This window comes from Anolis carolinensis, chromosome 1 (assembly GCF_035594765.1).
Source record: "Anolis carolinensis isolate JA03-04 chromosome 1, rAnoCar3.1.pri, whole genome shotgun sequence".
NCBI classification, from domain to species: Eukaryota; Metazoa; Chordata; class Lepidosauria; order Squamata; family Dactyloidae; genus Anolis; species Anolis carolinensis.
The window spans coordinates 162,247,130-162,263,151 of record NC_085841.1 but is presented as its reverse complement, the minus strand read 5'-3'; the positions used below and the strand labels follow the sequence as shown (position 1 = coordinate 162,263,151).

Here is a 16,022-nt window from a genome sequence, read left to right as displayed (position 1 = left end):
GTGAGTGGAGATACTGGCAGTGGGGCACAAAGAGTCATGTTATAGGGACAGTCACAGGAGGAGGAGGAGACAGCCACTTCAGGCTGTAGGTCCCTTCAAATACTCGATTATTTATCCAAGCCACAGGAGATTGTGGAATATGGTCCTCCTTCCTCTCCACAAATATGCTTTAACAATCCCAAAAATACATCAGCACAAATGTGGAGCCACATTCTGATCTCAGCAAAATGCAAAAAGAAAAATAGTAAAAAAAATTAATCGGGTTGTTCATGTATAGAGAGTAGACTAGGCAACTTTGATAGTTTTAGATTATGGACATCTTGTCACAGAAGAGAAATGGCTGCCTCGATAAACATCCTGGATACTTTATACAAAATTTCACAGCATAATAGGATTACTTCAGCATTTCCAAATCAGGGCATCTTGTAAAATTCTGAATGAAGTAGTGTATTGTAATTATGCTTAGCAGATGAGGAAAGTAATGTATTTATATATAAACAATTCCCCTTGTTGCCATTTATGGGGAATGGTTGTTCCCTTTTAGTCCATCTTAAATAGTTGCTTTATATAACGTAAATGGAGCTTGTTTGCAACTTCATTTCCAGATTCCATGTTGTTTTGATTGCAGAGAGAATTTTCGACATAATGGGCTTTTCCTTCTACAGAAATACATGCGTGCCTGGTGGAAATCTCAATAGCATACACAGAAGTAGATACAGCACTGTATCTTTAACATGTTTGTTAAGCAAATAGGATACTTCCAATTACTAGCCTGCAGATCAATTGTAATACAATTAGCCAAAAAATATTATCAAACAACACAACAGTTTATGGAGACACAGATGTTTTTAAACTTTTAGGTAGTTGGTATGTGGTAAGTCCCAGTAGGGCTGCCTGTCACAAAAAATAAAGCAATTTTACCCAACCCAATCATTTTACCTGATTCCATTTTTCTCTGGCAGATGAATTTTATTTCAACTCTGAAAACATGACAACATCCCTCACAGTAACAGAGGGCAGCAATGTAGTTTAGAGGTCAAGGAATAGCCTTTATGTCACACACAACTCTATTCTCCCAGGATCTCATTGCCGCTCCCCACACCATGGCAATTCCGAATGAGGCAGTCATCTCACTCTACCTAATGGTAAGGCCAGCCCTGCATAGCAACTGTTCATGTATCCAATTTTGGGAGATTTCAGATGATCAGTGAGAAGTCTGTCTCATGCTAGATTCTCCTCCTATAATAGCAAATCTTATACTTATGGGAAGCTCACAAGTAGGTGCCATGCTCCCACCTGAAGTCCCCAGCAACTGGTGTTCAGAGCTATATTGACAAGTAGCTATTCATAGCCTTATACTCCAATAATTTGTTCCTAATACTTTAAAAAATTCTGCATGGGGGCCATTGCTACACCTTCTAGTTTAACTGTGCCCTAAATTATAAATTCACTCCCAGCCACAAGGGTTGTCCAGGCTCAGGAATATTCCAAAACTGTGAACCTGAGGTTTCATGGTGAGTGTAATCCCATCCATCTTGAATCACTATTTCCAGATTTGCCTTTCAAATGATCCGGATTTTCTTTTATTTGTTGATATCTTCCTTGATGTGCGGTAATCTTACTAGCACAGACCACATTGTACTTTTGGGTACAAATTGTTGGTGTGCTATGTATTGGCAACATCAAGCCTTTTCAAATTGTATAATCTGCTATGTTGGAGTGATAGTTTGAGAGTATTGAGGCTATTGCACCATTTTACATGCTCACCTCCTAGTAAAAAATGTTTGTTTCATGAGACAGTAACATAAGGAGCATTTGAAGAAGTTAAAATAAGGTATCTTGTTCTTTCTTTCCACTCTCTGCCTTCTCCTAGTCATTCTGCGTGACTCTTGCCTATCATAATGCAGTTTTGCTTCTTTTAATTGCGCATCACTTTTGGCTTCATGTTGGCATTACTGGGGAACACTGATATAATGTAGTCACTCATTTTGGCAGCTTTCTCTAAAATTGATCCCACTGCATGATCTGACTAGTGAAAAATGGTGCAGCAAGTCCCCTTACAATACTATAAAAATCACCTCGCATCTCGGAATGTGATGGAAGTGCAATGCCATGACAATAGTGTGTGCATGTGGGTGTAAGCAAGTGCTTCACAACAGCAATGAAAACTGATATGGGATGTGCAATCTACGCTTCTGACTTCCATCATCTCCTCATCAACATGGGCACATACTGAGCTTTCTATGCTTTGTTACACATTGGAAGCCAATTATATTAAAATATATATATTATTTTTCTGCAAGCTGCCCAAAAAAGTACAAAAACAAGAGAATTCTCCACTTTGGATAATACTCTTCAGTTCTGCTAGGGCTTTAGAAATGTCATCCATGGAAAAGTTCATAATAATTTGCATAATTCATTAGTACTCATGTTCAGCAATTCTAACAATTTCTACAGGTAAAAATATCAATCTGCACCAAGTGTTTTTCCATTCCTTTTTCCTACAGTATTGAATAATCTGGGATTCTGCTTCATCTCAATCACTTCCATTGCTTCACATTTAACTTATTAATTAACCTTATTATTATATCTGAAGCTCTTAGAGGAAAGTATATAACTAAAACTGTGGGCCCTTTCTCACTGAGCAGTTAGAAAGTTATAGTTCCACTTTAAGTGTCATAAGAGCCCCGGGGGCAAAGTGTGTTAAAGCACTGAGCTGCTGAACTTGCAGACCGAAAGGTCGCAGGTTCAAATCCCGGGAGCGGAGTGAGCGCCCGCTGTTAGCTCCAGCTCCTGCCAACCTAGCAGTTCGAAACATGCAAATGTGAGTAGATCACATTTGCATGTGCATTCCCGCTCCGGCGGGAAGGTAACGGCGCTCCATGCAGTCATGCCTGCCATGGACAATGCCAGCTCTTTGGCTTAGAAATGGAGATGAGCACCAACCCCCAGAGTCAGACATGACTGGACTTAACGTCAGGGGAAACCTTTACCTTTTTACTTAAGTGTCAAGGTGCTCTCCACTAGAATCCTGGGATTAGGAATGAGGAGCTCCTCTGGTGTCTCTAGCCAAACTACAAAACCCAGCATTCCACAGGATGTGTAAACACAATAAGATTAATAACCATTGCCTGTGGATTAACTGATTGGTAGAAAGGAACCCAACACCCCTTTTACACTGCCATACAAAATCCAGATTATCTGCTTTGAACTGGATAATATGGCAATGTAGACTCATATAATCCAGTTCAAAGCAGGTCATGTGGATTATCTGATTTGATAATCTGGATTATATGGCAGTGTAGAAGGGGCCCAAATGTCCATGATCTGGTAGCAGCTTCATAGTTTAAGCCATGGATGGGAAAACTGTGGTCATCCAGATGTTGTTAGACTCATTTCCTCAATCTGGTGAGTACTGAAGAATAATGGGGGTGGTAGTTACTTTGGGGTCTTCATCACCTGGATTAAATTGGTATTGACTTGTGGAAAGGAAGTTAAGATTACTTTAAGACTACATAAATTTTCAAAATAGTCCAAGACTATGCAGAGTAAAATTAGACAGGGAAAATATAATTTACTACTAGAAATGTAGTAATCGTCTCATCCTTGAAAAGAAAAGTGTCATGGTATTACTGGATGCCTCATCAGAAAAATAATCGGCTTCTTAAGAGTTTTCACTTTTGTCTGATACCAAAAAGACCAGTGCTACAAAAAGGGTGGAAGAGTGATACACATTTTATTTTTGTTTTTCAAAAGTGCTTAACAACATCTTTGCAGATGAAGTCCCAAAATGTGAAAAATCATTTTAAAATGCATTGAAAAATTCTTAGAGTTTTTCCCAGAGGGGAAATGTTTGTACTGTTTCATCCACACATACAATAACAAAATAAGCAAAGACTGGTATTGGGACTTGCTACGAAATATAAAACACCGAAGTGCCCATATATCCTTGCTGCAGATGGACTGGTGTTTCAGAGGGTCTACATAGAAATAAATGAAATGTTTCATCAAATGACAAGGGATGGAACAGGTACTCAGAAATTCCAAGCATTACTTGTCATGACTCTGTGTTACTTTTTAAAGTTTAATTTCTGCTTCAGGAGAATAATCTTCATCCTGAAGGGGAGGAAAGGGAGTTTGAAACTGTCCTTTAAGAGGCAAAATAACAGCCTGTGACATGCCTTTCCAAGATCAGTTCTGCAGGCTGGCAAAGCACAAATTAAACTCTCTTATCATCAATGGTGGATCAAATTTTAAGGCTGTCCATAATGGTCATGGTACTGAAGGCTTGTTGATAGAGAAGATGAGGCTTATAATGGTAGCGGGAGCCTTCATTATAGTTTATCTGGACATAGCTGGCAGGATGTAATAAACCGAACGAGACTGAAATGACAAGTCTTTGGGCTTAAGAGACCCGAGCAGCATTTTAAAGCAAGAAGCAGTTTAGACAAAATTGACATACAGTGCAACTCTATTTACAGATGGGGGTGGGGGAACAGGGGAAGCTAAGCTTCACGTAGAAGTGGATGAAATACATTTCTCATTTCTAGCGTAGCTCTCTCTAAAATGAAAAATAGCTGTGCTACTTTTAAGTAATCAATACAATCAAAACTGATGAAGATTTAGGACCTGTTATATAAGTCCTGCAGGGTGTCCCTGTGTATGTGTATTTGATTTTGCAAATAGGATTTATTGCATTTTCAAGACATAAAAAGCAAATGGCAGAGAACTTGAAAGTAATGGCAAGAAGTTACAAGCTAGTTTATCGAACACTAGCTGTGCCCGGCCACGCGTTGCTGTGGCTTTAGTGGAATAGCAGTGAATAGCCTTGTAGCCTCAAAGCCTGGCCATTTTCTTCCTAAGGGAATCCTAGTTTGGTGAGCTGGAATACAATGAATACTCTCGGTGAGGCAGATATGCAAGCTGTTATTAGTCACCTTGATTAGCATGTAATAGCTCTGCAGCTTCAAAGCCTGGCTGCTTTCTCCCTGGGGGAATCCTTTGTATGGAGGTGTTAGCTGGCCCTGATTGCTGTATTTGTGGAGTTCCCTTGCTTTCAGTTGGTTCCCCTTTATTTGTTGTCCTGATTTTATACATGATATTGTTTTGTATTATTTTTCCAGAGTAAGTAAGAGTGGTGTAATAGTGGGAGCGAGGATTTTTCTGGCTTGGGAGAATCATTTCTTGGGAAGTGTTAACTGGCCCTGATTGTTTCCTTTCTTGAATTCCCAATTTCCCTGCTTTCTGAGTGTTGCTCTTTATTTACTGTCCTGGTTTAGACTTGTCCTTAATCCCTTCTTTACTACCTATTTGAGTAGGTAGTAGGGGGTAGGGGTAGCTATTTGAGTAGGGGGCGGTGGTGCTCCATTTTCCCGACTGTTGGCCGGGGGGGGGGGGGGGGGAGGAGGCTGCGGTGCCTTCCTTCCTGCCTCTCCTTTCGTCTCTCTCTGAGGGGAAAAAAAGGCTCACTCGACGTTTTCTCCCTTTCTCTCTCTCTCTCTCTCTCTCTCTCACGCTCGCCTGCCTGCCTTCCTCCCTCCCTCCCTCCCTTCCATCCTTCTCTCTCCCTCTCTGTGTTTTTTCAAGCCTCTGGTCAGATTTGGCACCCTCTTTGTGCCTTCCTGGGAAAGAGTGATTAAACTTTGGTTTGGCCTCACATGCAGCTGTCTCAGTCTCTGGGTTTTTTTAAGTTGGGTAGGGGCAGCTGCTCTGCGCGTGCGCAGTAAGGTTTTTTTTGCATTTTTCTCTAATTCCCAATTGTCTGGGGGTTTTTTATGTCTAAATACAGCTGGGATGAACATGTCTTTTGTGGCCAAGTTTCGTAGGTTTTGCGTGTTTAGTTTCGCTGTTTACCTTAAAGCAGAAATGGTCAGAACATTTTTATATATAGATTATTTCAGGATGGAGAGGTGTTCCCATTTTGACCTATTTTATATATAATTTACAAAATCCACACATTTCTTCATATTTTGGTTGGAAAGAATGATACATTTTTTAAAATGGTAGATGGGCGATATTGAAACTGATATACTATCTCATCACATTGAGAAATTTCCCAGTTGTAGGACACTTCAGCCTCTTTTCAAGCATGGAGAGGCACTGATCTCATCACATGAGTTAAACTGCTTCTGGCTCTCATGCATAGCCCTCTGTGGTTGAAAAGAGGCAGAAGTGTCCTGAAAGGAGGGAACTCTGGCAATTGACCTCATAACATTGAGAAATTTCCCCCTCGTAGGACACTTCAGCCTCTTTTCTAACATGGAGAGGCACAGAGCACATCACATGTTCCAAGATTGAAAAAGAGGCAGAAATGTCCTGAAAGAAGGGAACTCTGAACAGGGGGCAGCAATCGTATTCAGAGCTCCTATCTCTTATCACACTTTACTCCCATCTTTACAATAGAAAAAAAATGTGATAAGAACCATTACAGTTTCTCGTCCTGTTTCATTGCCCAACCATAAGCAGATGCCTGTATCCTCTGGGGTTCAATGCAGAACAATAGGATCCCATGGAAAGCAATGGTTTAACCTGGATTGCTGTCTCTTGTACTTTCTGGGGTTTGGAGAAGAACAATTTTTCCCATGGGAAGATGAAGTTTTAAACTGGTGTCTATCTCCTTTAATATAAGGGGCTTTGGGCAGGGCAAGGGATCTCTTGGTTTCTGGATATTGTTGTTTCTCCTAATTAAAAAGTAATACCGACCTTGTGGTGAATTAAGATGAATATATTGCCTGCTGTCAAGTTTCCATGTGAGTCTGAGTCTGATGGGGAGGCAGAACTCAAAAGGGGACTGCTGACGATATAAGAGGGTGATTTCCTCCCTTAAAGGGACAGTGCTTCCTATGTCGATGTGATGAGGTTGTATATATAGTCATCAGAGATGGGCAAGATTCAGGGCAGGTACACAGTCCCCAGAAATCCTTTATATGGCATCTTCTGACCTCTGCTTTGCAATACTTGATGGTATGAATGTGGAATTTCTGAGAATCTGCCAGGAACAAGGTTCTCCTTTAAAAAAAGATTTGTGCTCTCTTCTCAACTTGTTTCCTAAAAGAAATACAAATTATTTTGCCATCAAACTACTGAAATTCTGTGAAGTGGCAGAAAATCTGATTCTGGCAGCAGGGTGAGAACTGCCTACTGGTGCTCTAAACAAATTTCATTTGGTATTTGATAAGTTTTAATGCATTTTGGCACCACTTTAGCTGCCATTACTCAATCCTCTGGAATCATCGGAGCTGTAGTTTGGTGAGGAACCAGCATTATTTAGCAGAGAAAACTAAAAGCCTTGTAAAAATACAACTCTCAAAATTTCATAACTTGGAGCCATGGCAGTTAAAGTGGTATCAAACTGCATTAATTCTACAATGTAGATGCACCTTCAGAGTGGCCAAATTTGACTGATGGCATAGCATCATGATGTCATCATATCCATTATGTGTTTCCCGACTGACTTGACAAACAACGGAAGAGGGAGATATAGCCTCTAAAGAAGAAATAGGGACAGCAGAAATGACCATGAGACCATAAGTCCCCATTTCCTAGTTAAACATAAGAGCAGATTCAGATCAGGACTAGTTCTCAGAATAGTAAGAGTCGTGTGTGTTATCTTTAGAAGAGGCGGGAATGTGAGGAGAGGGAATTGGGGGTTTTATTTTCAGTGAAATAAAATATCATAGTTGCCTCTTTCCATTTGCAGAAATGTCTTGTCAGTGTTGTAGGCCTTTGCCTTCTCAACTTTTAAATGATATGGTATTTATTTATTTTGATCTCCAACTCTTCTACACTGAGAAAACGTCATCACCTCACAGTTACCATGCTATGTTTCCACTTTAGCGTTTGGGGGATTTGGAGTTTAGGACAGGACATTTAGAAATCTCACACTGAGGCCTCCTCTAGTGTCTTTCATAAAAAAACAAACCTTAGAAATCCTCAGGTTGGAATTATAGCAGTTAAACTTGAATCATATAACTATGTAATGTCAAAGAGTACTATGTCTAACACATCTCCCTGTTTGGGTTCCAACAGACAGATGATAGATTCTCTGCATTATTCATTGTCTGGTTAGTGCTGATCCCCAAACTTAATTAAGGTAACTAATTCAAGTAGTAGACAGCAAAGTCTCATTAGCTTACCTTGTGCAAAGTTCTTGAGCACTGACATTTAATTACCCCATCACTATTTATCAGGATAAAACTTGAAAAAGTAGTTACAGAACTGAACAACACCAATGCATCTGCTCCATTCCAGGTTTACTTAATGCTTACCTTAACTCACCAAAGAAGGAAATCAAGGAAAGGCAAGAGACTTTGAATAATGCAATGGCTTCAGACCGCATAATGCAGAAGAAAGTTCTACATCTTTAAAATGAACTTGATGGGTGGGAATATGCATGTTTTCTAAACAGCATATGACATCCAATTAGCATAGTCTATTGCATCCTCTATCTTTCCAGTTTTATTCTTCCTGGACATATTTTATGCCTATTTCAAGCAATTTCATCAACTCTGTAATGTCATGTTTAGAAGAATGTGGTCTTCACAGATGATAATGGTATCTGTTCTGTGCCCAGATGGGAAGCGAAGAAACATTATAATTGGGCTTTAAGAAAAGCATGGCTTGACTTGGATTAAGGAACTTATGGCTCTTAGGACATCATCACAAGAAGCTGGAGAAAACAAGAGAAAGCAGGGGATTGGAGTTTCATGGGGGTCTTTAAAGATGAAGAATTTACTCACTCCCATCACACTAAGATAGCCTCCTCCAGCTTCTAAGTCAACCATCCACTTAATTCCCATCATATGGGCAGGTGATGACTCCTCCCATTTCATGGATACTATCACGCTTTTAAAACTGGCATCCTTTAAAGCAGCACTGCCTTCAAAGCCCACTGAAACAGATTTAAGGCATTTTTCTTAAAGTGGCAGTTTCTCTGGGGTCCTTTGCCTTCAAGACCCTTTCACTGAAGCAGATTTAAGGCATCTTTCTTAAGGTGGCACTTTCCATGGGTTTTTTTTTAACTCAAGACCCTTCCACTGAAAATGAAACACCTTTCTTAAGATGGCACTTTCCATGAGGTCGTTTGTACTCAAGACCCTTCCACTGAAATAGAAGCACCATTCTACAGATGCTACACAACTCCAGCTCTCCTAGCCAAAATAGATAAATCACAATCAGGATACTGTTGCAGGTGTAAAATAAAGAAAGGGATCTTTTTCATGTATGGTGGTTTTGTGAATTGGTGCAGGTCTACTGTAAAAGAATAATAAAAGAAACTAAATGATCCACAACAAAGTAAAAAAACCCAGGGATGTGCCTATTAGAGTCATTCAGAGATAAACTAGTGCAGCCGGAAAGAGAAATTTGCCTATACAGTTTTGCGTCTGCACGCATAATGATTGCCAGTGTTCGGAAAGGTGAAAAACCATTAAGCATTAAAAATTGGAAGGATAAATTGTGGGGTTATGCACAGATGGCCAAGATGTCCATGTATGTGTAATGTGTATTGTGGACGTTTTACAATTAATTAAAAAAAAAAGACCCTTCCACTGAAGCAGATTTAAGGCATTTTCCTTAAGGTGGCACTTTCCATGGGGTCGTTTGCACTCAAGACCCTTCCACTGAAAGAGAAGCACCTTTCTTAAGGCAGCACTTTCTCTGGGGTTGTTTGCACTTTTTCCTATAATTGTACCTGTAGGATTTCAATTATTTATCTTTTTTAAAAGCCATCACCCTGGATTGTAGGAAGCAGTTTTAAATTAACCCTCATCTTTACCAGAGACTTTGTATTGGCGATGGTAGGAATGGTTTTAAATTAACCCTTTTCCCAAGACTCTGCATTGGCAATCTGGGGAAATGGGTATTTCAGCTCCTCCCACACACAGCGTCATCATTATATTTACAAGCAGGTAACAAAAGCAGACAACAGGGATTAACATCACATGGGGAAATTGGCCATTTTGTCTATCTCTATGTGGGTAATTTAAAAATAAATCAGTAGCCAACTGGGTTAGGGATTGTTGGAAAAGCCAAAACTTTGAGTCACTTTGAGTCGCCTTTGGGGAGATAAAGTGGGGTATAAATAAATATAATAATATAATAGAAACAGCAAAATACCTCATCCCACAGTTGAAGCTTGCACCGTGGGTTTCCGTTTCTTAAATGTGTAGAAACACTGATTTTACTGTGTGTGATGAAGTTATTAGACTAATGGATGGTAACACAGACACACACATGTGCACACAAGAACATTAATCAACCTTACAATGCTTAAAAGCTGATTACTTTCAGCTTTGCTTCTGCTTTCCATTTTGTAACTCTAGTTAGCATCTCCCAAAGCTCAAGGGCCCTTCACAAGAAAATTTAACCAACCTGATGTATACTAATTATGTATACAACCTGCTCATTCTCTTGTGAGTTATATGGATTTTTAAATAAGTGATGCATGGTTGTCACAAAAGACCGTGCTATTCAGACATTTTTACCAAGCAATTCCAGTCTGATTTTTCATTTTGTCCACCTTATAACTTGTCTCTAGAGAATCAACCCATAACACATGTTTAAATCAACCTCACTTCAAATGAGGTTACTATCAAACGTAAATGTGTGATTTTTCATCTTTTCATGAAAACTGGTATGGACACATTACCCTTTAGAGGCCTTTGTAGAGGACCACTTTTAAAGTGTCTTATTTCTTGATTGTGCTCTTTTGTTAGAAAGGTACTGGGGGGGGATGGGTAGAAAGGAGAGCGAAACGTAATTTAAATTACATCTCTGTCGCTAATCATGGATTAGTTGCCTTTGAAAATTAACATAATCCCAGAGAATACATGCTTGGCATACCAGTTATTTCAGATATATATGTTAATCATGTTCAAATTAACACAACCATCCTAAGTACATAGGCTAAACCGCCATGCAAAGGTTCCGAGAAGCAACAAAGTAGCAGGCAGCCTAGGAAACTGGGGCTCTAATTCTCTTAAAGCTTACAGAGATCAATTGTCAGGTGCATGAATCTTAAAGGGAAAACATCTTCACTGCCTGTCATTTGAATGATATTTGCAGTAATTCCAAAGAGGGATATGGGTTGTCTTACTGTTTGAATAGGGTGAGTATAGCTTTCCTAACCTCTGCTTGAACCATGGATTTCTTAAAATAAAATCCTGACTTTGAGTTCCAGCTTTCCCCCCGCTTCCTACTGTTTTTATTTAGGATTCAATTTAAGTGCATTTAATATTTATGGCACTGACAATGGCTTCAACCAGACGTGACACAGATGCAATTCCTTTCCAATTAGCATGTGAGGAGGACACACAATTCAGTTGATCTTTCCCTTTATGGTTCAAACCACCAGTATTACTACCATTTTCTTTGTTGCTGTTGTTGATAGCAGAGAGGTAAACACAGAAAACCAAAGGAGGGTGGACAGATGAAAAAGAACAGTGTGAAAGAATTACCAGAGGCAAAAAGAGTAGCAGGGCTCCTTTCGGCTTAATAATTATATAGACAAGATTGAGACAACCTTTTCTTACCGCCATAAGAGGAAAGATGAAAAAATACATGTTTGGCCCTGCTGAGTGTGAGAACCTGAGAACTGTAGTCTGTGGAAGTAATTTTTCCTAGCTCTGCTCGGAGATCACAGCCTATTAATCAGGAAGGAGAGACCAAATGTCCCGAGGCCCTTAACCTCAGCAGCATAAAGTCAGTCTTTAATACAGACTGCTGTGGTAATGAGTCTACCTTTTCCGCAAATGACATGTGTCTCTCAAATGGAAGCCAAGCAAAGAAATGCAATGGTGCTGCAAAGCCCAATGACAAAATCTTCCAAAGGCATTGCAGTTTCCTTAGTTGGCACTGAGAGCCTTTTCACACTACAAAAGGGTAGCATTATGATTCCACTATAACTGTCATGGTTCTATCTCATGGAAGTTTGAGGTCTGCAGTTTATGGAACGGCCCTTAGAATCCTCAGGCAGAGTTGTTCTTTATTGCATTTGGCCAAACTGCAAACTCCAGGATTTAGTGGGATATTACTATGGCAGTCAAAGTGGGATCATATTGCTGTAATCGTTTAGCATGAAAGGGCCTTATGGAATTTGCAGCTGTCAGAAACGATAATGTGGGGACAACTGTTTTGACCTCCCTTTAGCAAGTGTCTAAAGGTCCCCTGCAATGGCATAAAGAGGAGTGTGTGGTCTAGTTCCTGAGAAGCGTCAGCAAAGCAACTGAACATTTTTCCATTTTGAGGTGAGACTAAAGGAAGGCTGTGATGCAGGGAAGCCTGCTGCCTTGTGAGGGAATGCCATGTAAATGGAAATGCTGAGAGCTAGCTCTCCAGGAATTCTTCTCCCAGGAGACCAATGGCCCCTAAATGATTCATAGCTATTTCCAGGAGTTCTACCTCCTCTTGGCCAAAGCTGGAAAACATACCAAAGATATTAGGCTAGGTCTACACTTCCCTGTATCCCATTATCTGATCTCAGATTATCTGCTTCAAACTGGATTATATGAGTCTGCATTGCCAGATAATCTGGGATAAGATAATCTGGGATCAGATCCTGGGATATAGGGCAGGTTGGATCCAGTTTTAGTTATTGATCTTGGAGCAGTTCCTGGCCTTTCTTCCAATATATCACCATTTGTAATGCTAGAATTAAAGCTAAATTGGTGATCTAGACCCCATACACACTGCAGTATAAAATTCTGATTATCTGCTTTGAACTGGATTAAATGTCAGTGTAGATTCATATAATCCAGTTAGAAGCAAAACAATCCTTATTATATTCTTTGATAATCTGTATTATATGGCAATGTAGTGTCGGGGAAAAGATAAATCACCCTTTTTATCTCAGCTGCTTTGACCTTGCAAGTTCTACCTGAAGGCACCAAGTGGTCAAGACACCAGACTCTCCAATTCAGCTTTCAACCGAAAGCAGCATCAAATCTTTATTTACAAGATCTATCTATCTCTATCTATCTATCTATCTATCTATCTATCTATCTATCTATCTATCTATCTATCTATCTATCACAGCATTCTCAGATAATATCTGTTCATATCTCAGCACACTGCACAGAAGCCACATTGCATTCCTAGAAGCTTCTTTTCATTCTGGAAACTTCTTTTCCAGCAGGAACAAGAAACTCCAAAAGGGGCACTCTACCCATTCTGCACATCTCTATTGTTTTAACCCCTGCATTATTGAAACCATACTGTTTAAACTATAAGCAATTTTCACACCAGGTAATATTACATACTGACATGTAGATCCAGCCCCAGACAGCAGGAGTTGAACTTCAGCAGAGCCACCCAAGGTGCTGAACCTATTTGGGGACTATGATTCAACAGTTGGGGTAGATTGTTTAAAGTCTGTGCCTGTAAATTTAGTTGCTGATAATTTTGCTTTTAAAAAACTGAATATTTTGTTGTAACATTTAAATTAAGCATCATTTATATAAGGTGCCAAAAGACACATTACATCATTTTAAAATGTAATAATAATTAGTGATAGGGCATAAAAAAGTAATTTTGAAGCAACAAAAAGTTTACTCCTTGGGGCCCCAAGGGTTGCCTGCATCTCATGGTCTGCATTTTGTCCATCCTTGATGTAGAGAAGTAGAGAAATTTCATGGTTTCGACATTCATTCAGTCAAAGTCTGATATCAGCTCAACTCATCTGATACTTTAACATCTGGGGTCCTTAAAACCACAGGTACAACACAGCTAAATTATGAGATTTCAGTATCTAGCCACAATGATTTGAGGCTTCTCTCTCTCTCTTTCCCTCCCCCCTCCCCCATCTCAAACCAATGAAGACTCCCTGAGGGCTCACATGTTAATGCTTTCTTAGGGTGCATCTTAACTGTAGCGTGAATGCAGGTTGGCACCACTTTTACTGCCATGGACCAATGCTATGGAATTATGAGAGATGACATTTTATAAGGTCTATAGCTCTAAGGGTGCATCTATACTGTAGAGCTAATGTCATCTGACACCAATTTAACTACCCTGGCTCAATGCTATGGAATCATGAGAGTTATAGTATTATAAGGTCTTTAGCCTTCTCTGCCAAAGAGTTCTGGTGCCTCACCAAACTACAAATGTCATGAGTATATTGCATTAATGCATGACTGGTGAGGTGGTGTCAAACTATATTAATTCTACTGTGTAGATGCACCCCAAGTGGTTCCATAAAGGTATTACCAAAACCTGCCTTGGGATTTTGCTTATGGTCCACATGAATGTGCCTCTTTTTGAAGAGTTAGTATTATTCCTAATTTCAAACAAAATTTTGGTGGAATTAGATTAATAATAAATTAAAGGTCACATAGGAAGAATCCCCTGCAGATTTTTAAAAAAGGGTTGGCAGACTGATGTGGCATGATGCATAGTCTAATATATTTGAGGCCAAAGCTATTTAGGATTTTAGTCTTCATCACTGCCAATGTCTCAGAATAGTCTAATGGATAGTACAGCAATAGCTTCAAAACTGCATTGACAATGTCGCTGTTGCAAGTACTAAAAATAGATCAACTCCACACATTTGTCATGCAGCATAGCCTTGATGTGAACACTTCTCTGAGGTCAGGCAACTTGTGTATAGTGAGTGTACAATTTGTACTTTCCATATATATATATATATATATATATATATATATATATATAGAGAGAGAGAGAGAGAGAGAGAGAGAGAGAGAGAGAGAGAGAGAGAGAGAGAGAGAGAGAGAGTGTGTTATGTAATTTGATTTCATAGCTGACAGCAATGTGACATTCTAGGAATAAGGTTTCCTTTTTTGTCTTAAATGAAGTACCTTCACAAATCACTTCCCACATCTACGTCTTGGCATAGATGATGGATATTATGAAAGATAGATCAGAATAGATTTAAAAATGATTAAAATCAATTTTAATTTTCAAAATCAGAAGAATTTTCTGTATAAGCTGGTTTTCCCTCTTGTTTAATGATCAAAACATTCATGTTTGTATAAAGCTGAGTGGCTAGGAAGCTAGTTCTGCAAAATGTTGCTTCAGGCACTTTTCCCCAACCATTTTATTTAAACCTGTCTTACAATCATAACTTTAGTCTGCATAGGATAATAAAATATGAATATCAAATATATGCTTTTTAAAAAGAGCCATTCTGGTTGTGTTTTATCTAGTTTTCATCTAAATTTTCAGGACTAAACAGCCCGAAACTCTGTAATGATTGGATGAGCAAGGAGACACTGCATAGCAAACATATATGTCAGATATGGATTCAAGTACAGTCCTTTCTGCCTTGTGGGATTAATGTAATGTATGACTTTATACTTAGTTTGAGTCAAACTAGGAAATATACTAGTTCAATATAATTTAAATATTTCTATGAACATTTACATTTTAGAATTGAATTTTTGAGCAAAAAGAACATTAAAGCACAAAGTGGGCTCCTTGGATTCAGAGTTGGCACTGGTAAATATCTTTATATTCTACTTCATTCTGGTGGTGAGTAGTAAAAAATTTCATCGGTGTAAAGAGAACTTGTTGTGAGACAAAGTTTGCAGCCTTGATATATTTTTTACATATAAAAGATGTGTGCTGCATTCCAGTGATATAAAACAAAAACTAAAAGCATGCATGCATGTATTTAAATAATATGAATAGCTAAAAATGTGTCCAACTCAAAATATGCACAAATATGTTTTGGGTAATGGAAAAAGGTGAATATTAGAAATGCATGTACATGAGATGAAAAGTGTGAATTAATTTTTATGAGAGAAAGAAAAAAAATGATGCCTCACAACCTCACACAAAGACAAGATGAGCAAAAAATATAGATGGTAGGATTTAGAGAGACAGAATTGAAAGGGAGAGTTCTTTCCATCTTTAATCTCCGAAAACAAATACAGAGCCCTTTTTATCTTTTACCAGTTTATGCACTCGGTATTTGCTATTGATCTTTCACATTAATCCTTCCCATTGGATTGCACTTATTGTATGAAAATGTTAGAGCAACTTCATTATCTGGATATTAAGTCAATGTC

The 16,022-nt window shown here is 38.9% G+C and overlaps 2 long non-coding RNA genes across 2 annotated transcripts in view; both read left to right on the top strand.

The window, feature by feature from the left end:
• The window catches only part of LOC134292537 (uncharacterized), a 71,247-nt gene that overhangs the window by 27,161 nt on the left and 28,064 nt on the right, over positions 1-16,022 (top strand). The gene's annotated exons all lie outside the window — the stretch shown is intronic.
• On the top strand, positions 13,145-15,868 carry LOC134292536 (uncharacterized). Its single transcript, XR_009999781.1, has 3 exons — positions 13,145-13,313; positions 15,178-15,290; positions 15,383-15,868. It is a non-coding gene; the product is annotated as an uncharacterized LOC134292536 (long non-coding RNA).